General features: G+C 38.0%; 1 long non-coding RNA gene across 2 annotated transcripts; it reads right to left on the reverse strand.

Annotated features, from left to right (window-relative positions):
- Positions 1-426: 426 nt before the first annotated feature.
- On the reverse strand, positions 427-3,057 carry LOC125708885 (uncharacterized). Of its 2 annotated transcripts, XR_007382554.1 has the most exons (4): positions 2,807-3,057; positions 1,986-2,077; positions 1,157-1,236; positions 427-1,036 (listed from the first exon to the last, which is right to left on the reverse strand). It is a non-coding gene; the product is annotated as an uncharacterized LOC125708885 (long non-coding RNA). The 2 variants fall into 2 exon arrangements; XR_007382555.1 differs by lacking the exon at positions 1,157-1,236.
- Between the last annotated feature and the right edge of the window lie 2,980 nt (positions 3,058-6,037).

A 6,037-nucleotide genomic window follows, 5' to 3' on the forward strand; every position in this document is an offset into this window, starting at 1 on the left:
ATTTCCTTTGTATAGCACATGCCTTGGCTATATGTGAACTAATTCAACAGCAAAAGAGGGTAAACTAGATATTTGCTTCTGTTTTATTTTACAACTAAAATTGGCGCAAAAGTCTTAGGCAGTAAAAGAAAACATAAAGAAAAGTTCTGTGGGCGTGGTGTCTCATATTTAAATCAGACGGCACAATGGTTTCCATTTCAACATGCTCCTCTGGCTTAATCGATCCAAATACTACATAACAATCAGTACCGTTTTCACTTTTATGCATTTTTCGAGTATAGCTAAATCACTATATGATACTTATTGACTACTGGCTACAAAGGCTATAAAAATGGCTGTATTTTTTATAACTGCGGTAATTGAGATATTGAAGGGAATGCATGAAAAAGGAAACATTAAATACAAAACTGTCCTCCAGGTGTTAAACTTCAAAGTTATCTTAATTTGTCTATTATGTTCAGAAATAATATTTACATCTGTTACACTGGCAGGTTAATTTTGACCCAGTGGCTAAATCACCTCACAGTGGTTATAATAAATATTTTACTCTCACCCCTAGCAAAATTCATGTTACCTAATTTACAAACACAGTCTATCAATCCATTCATCTTCCATAACAGCAGTCACCATGAGCCAGGCGCTACTGCATAGCACAGGATACAGGGCAACAAACATTCTGCCAATCAATCTCATACAAATTATTTAGGTTTGATTTATTTTTGCCTGCTGATAGAGTTTAGTAAGTATATTGATATAATGCTACACAGACAAATCAAAGCAAAACTTAACAAAAAATTATCCCTGTCATGTGTCACTTTGCGCATTAAACCTTTATTTAGAGCACATGTGACTAGATGGCTGGATTTATAAACCTCTTTGGATGTCTGTTCAGCCAGTGCAGAAATTTGAGTTTGTTTCTGTGCTGTGTGTGTGACTCGCAGACACATTTCCTACATTTGTGGCTTGGTCTGTCGGTCTCGCAGTCTTTCTTGTCTTCATCCTTCTGCAATGTGCTCATCAGGGCCACATTTTTTTTCTGGGAGAGAAGAAAATGGGCGTGAGGTGTCAGCGATGGTAAACTTTGAGTAGGAAATTTGTCTGTCACTGCACGTGAGGACGTTTGTGTGTGTGTGTGTGTGTGAACAGGACACAGTACCTGTCAGTGGCATCTTCCCTTTCACCAGGCAGTGCTCCAAAATCCACCCCTGAACATTTCATCCCCAGCTCCCACTGTGGCTATACATATATTACACACACACAAGGGGGATGGTGTTCAGCATCTTCTCCTCTCTCTGACACTTCCTCTATTCCTGATTAAGATCAGCCATTTGATTGATACCTTCATGATCAGCAAGCCCCTAATGCAGGTACAGGCTGGAGCCTCTTTCAGATGAAAACTAGACCGGTTCCTGTTTTGCAGGCTGACACAGCCCCCCCCCCCCCCCCCCGAAAATCATCTGGACTGCACTTCCCCATTTTCCCAATAGAAAAAAAAGAAACAGTATATGTGAAGGTGTGAAGCTTATGCCTCTGTGCTGGGCCACGTGTTTCTCTGTTTTGAAAATGAGCTACAATATGGATTGCTATTTGATTTTATGTGTGTGTGTGTGTGTGTGGTCCAGGTTTACATTACATTGTGTGGGCCACCTATTGTTTTGGTCCCCACAAGGGGAAATTCAATTTTTATAAAAATCTGTGACTGCAATCAAAAAACTAAAAATGCCAAAATTCTCATATTTGGTTTGGTTACTTATGGTTAATATGTGCATATGGTTAATAAGTATGGTTAAGGCTGGTTAGGGGTTCAGGTTGTAAAGTTGGGATTAGAGTTTCCCCCATAGAAATGAATGGAGAATCGCCACAAAGATATAAATACAAACTTGTGTGTGCGTGCGTGCGTGTGTGTGTGTGTGTGTGTGTGTGCACAAAGCCTTACAAATTCACATATATCATTTTGAGGCATTCTGGTACTTTCTAATGCTTACAGTCATCGATCCCAGCGACGGGCTTGCATCCAAATGATAGATGGATGGATAGGTGTTTTAAGCCTTCTTCTTGCTGATATCATACAATTTCCCTGCAAAGAATGGAATGAAAAGAATGAAAAGTCTTTTGTCCATCCATCCATTTTCTGTAATTGTTTGTCCAATGTAGGGTCACGGGGGTCTGAGGCCTATCTTGGAAGCTAAGGGTGCAAGGCAGGGACTGGATGGCAACCCATCACAGGGCACAAAAGTATCCTGTAAATGACAAAACCTTCCCAGAAGAGTGGCAGCTATTACAGCTGCAAAGAGAGGACCAATTTCACATTGATGCCTATGGATTTAAAATGGGATTTCATATATGTTCCTGCAGGTGTTAATACAAGGTGTCACAATACTTTTATCCATATAGCGTAGTATCCATGCTAATAGCAAGGGTGTTGACGAGTGGTTAAATAGCCACTGCAGTACCTCTGATAAGGTCATGACCATTGTAGACAGACAATACTGTCAGTCTCCAAGTTCCACAACTGAAATATGATGTTATAATGAGAATATTCTGCATTGTTAGTGTTATTTTTACCAGCACCTGGCAAATATGAGTAAAGAATTAAATGAGAATTAAATGGGATCGAACTAGGAGCAGTTTTCAATTGTAATTCAATAAGCTGCAGTTCAAATGCACAACCAAATTTTCTATTTGAGCTACTACAAAAATGTGACAAACTGTGTTACAGAAACACAAACAATAACAACCATCTATTAGTAAAATATAACACATTAGCCCACTGTATTACAATTAACCACACATATAATAAACATACATGGACTCCAGGTTAATCCTGAAGAATTTGCGCTTCCATCTTTGGGATTAACAGCAGATAGCAGAACAGTAGATAAAGTTTTCTGAAAGCAGGTTATACAGACGCACACAAAGGCCAGCTGTGTAACATGAAGCAGAAGAAACTGAGAAGAGGACACCTCTACTTTTGTATCATTCCTTATCACACAGGCCTTGAAATGTTCTAATTTTCATACAAGCGACTGGAGAGGACACATTCACCTTGTTTTCCTGCCAGGTTCCTTTTTGCATACTGGTCCAACTGGGGAACAGAAGCTTGTAACCCTAATTGTTCACACCTGCAAGCAATTATGGTGATACTAAAAGTAATTTCGGCAACTCACCAAACTTGGTATTGTTGACACAACAGTTTAAAGCACACTTTTAATAAATGAACGTCTGGGAGGATGTCCGGTTTCCTATAAATCTCCAGACATCATGTTTTCAGGTAGACATGCTAATAAAGTATAATGCCAGTTGTTTTCAACCCTGGTACTGGAAAGTTTATACTGATTTACTGCCAAATATCTTCAACATGGAGATCTGAGGTGCTCTTATGAAAGGATGATAAAATACTGTATCGCCAGTGCTAATGGTCACTGGATGCACATTCCACAATGTGTTATTTGCCAATTTATGTTTTAAAAAGGAATCATTCATCTGTGTTACAATAACTTGACTCAGTTTCGTTTTTCATTACACACTAGCCTATATATTCATCCTAATTATGATGACAGAGAGTCATCAAATAAGTGAATGGTAAAGGAGAAGTGAATGGTCACCTACATAATTTTAAGAAACAAAACGTAACTGAATACCTGACTCTAAGTTGAACGCTAACCATATTCTTTCAAAAATAGTTTTCAGAAACATGAATGTACACGAAATATTGGTCAAAATTGAATATACAGATAACCAATAACAAATTATTTCAAATCTACCATAATAAAAAAGGAAATACATAGGGGTATTCCAGGATGTCTGTATTTCCAATCGTCTGCTTTGAACCCTCTGTATATGAAAACTGATGTCCTGAGCACTTTATTAATTAGCTTTGATTGAGCTCTTGATTGAATGAGTTGCACAGTTCATTTGAGGCTAAACTGAATGTGTTCAAGTGCTTTCAGTCATGTTAAACCAAATTTGAGTTGTTCAAGTGATACCTGATTTCCCTTTTATGTGACAACTTATTGGTCACAATAAAGTTCCATTTATATGATTGTTATTGAACAAAAAATACCTTAGATTTAGATTCAATCCCCATTTACTTAATTGTGCGATATATAATGCTTTAAACATGAGTGAAACACATGAGTGAAAATGATAGCAAGTCCAATGTGTCTGGATTAATGTGATTTCAATAGTGTGGTTCAAAGCTAATTAATTAGGAGCTCAGCTGGAACAAAGGCCTGCATTCACAGTGGACCAGGAGAACAGCAGTGAATAACCTCAGCATGTTACAAATCCTGACCATTTAATCAAGTTTTATACGAAACTAATTTTTATCTGAAACAATAAGTGAATAGTTTTGTGTGTTTACACGTGAGAAAAACTAATAATAATAATAATAATAATAATAATAATAATGCAACACATTGGTATATTTATTTAATATATTCTCATCAAGACAGCTGTTTATGCTGTAGTCATTCCCAATTTTCCCTGCTGCACCAATAACATAAAAAAATGTTCCTGTTCATTACAACAACCATACATTTTCAAAACACTTATCCAGTGATAGATAGAACACAAAGCAGGGGAGGATACACGCTGGATAGAACCAAACCAAAGCCCACATAACATAACACATTATGATGTAATAATAATATCCAGACACCATAACATGCAGAATAATATCCACTAAGTCTGGCAGAGATATTAGGTGTTGAGGCCACAAGCTGTCTTCAGATTTAACCAATGAAAATTATCACTATGGTGATTGTAGTTCAAAACTATTAAGACAGTAATAGATGTTAGTGTGTAGGGCATACAAGGGCTCCTAACCATTTATTTCCATTGAAAATATATGGATTTGAATAAATGGAAGCTTATAAAGCATTTTCTTGGTATTAGGTATTAGTATTGGTATTAGGATATTACTGCATTTCTTTTGAATTGGAAACTAAGTATCAAACAGGTAGTACAGTACTTTAGTGTCATTAAAACTGTTATTCCCACACAAAAAAACGACAGAAAATACGATCATGAGCATTTGGATGAAATGGAACAAGAAAAATAACATTTGGGGCAAAGTGGAATCAGAGAGAATATGGTGTAAGATATACTGGATTCCCTGAGCACAGAACAGCTTGTTTCCCTCCTGAGCTTATTGGTCAGAGAAAAGACACAGGTGTGAACTGGCCATTGGAAAGTTTGGGGATTTTCCCACTGGGCCAGTCTTGTGAGGGCCGGTTGATCGCGATCAGTAATCGGCATCACCGTACCCCCCCACTCAGTCAGCAGCAAATTCTCGGGCTGCTTTTTGTTGCGAATTTGCCCCGACCTTCCCATATATATGAAAGGAATCACCATACCCCTCCTCCCACCCCCCCCCCCCTAAAAAAACAGACCAGACAGTAGAAAAAGCGTGAGTTACTGAATTTGTTCTCCTCATACAGGTATGTCTCTGGTCTCTGAGATATACCAGAACACTAATACTGACTCAAACTTTAGTACTGTGCTCATATCACGACTCCATCTCCTGAAGACTTTCACCCAAAGAATACACTCCACTATCAAAGCAATGGGGTTACACTCAGAATACTGGTATTCCAATGTTATTCCAGTTTTGACATACAAAAATTATAACTCCCACAAAGGAACACATTTCAATGGACAACCTCAAAATGAATTCTATGATAATGACAAACTAAAATACAATAAAATCATTTTCAAGCCAATTGATATCTAAAAGCAGAATCACAACAAAGTCTTAGGGTAGCAGAGGCCATTCCATAATTGGGGGGAAATTCACATTCTAACCCGTGTGCTTTTCTTTGCGTTTTTAATCATATGCACGCCACAAAAGAAAAAAGTGCTCAACTGTTTAAACTCAACACATCAAATGTGAATGTACGCATGTAAGCATGACACATCGATAGGGTACGGGGGGGGGGGGGCGCTTTAGACCCCCGCCAACACAGCTGCCGATCACTCCACTGGAGCCAAGAATACATAAAAAGAAATCAAAGCTTCCAGCAGATGAGTTAATATC

This window comes from Brienomyrus brachyistius, chromosome 15 (assembly GCF_023856365.1).
Source record: "Brienomyrus brachyistius isolate T26 chromosome 15, BBRACH_0.4, whole genome shotgun sequence".
Lineage (NCBI taxonomy): Eukaryota > Metazoa > Chordata > Actinopteri > Osteoglossiformes > Mormyridae > Brienomyrus > Brienomyrus brachyistius.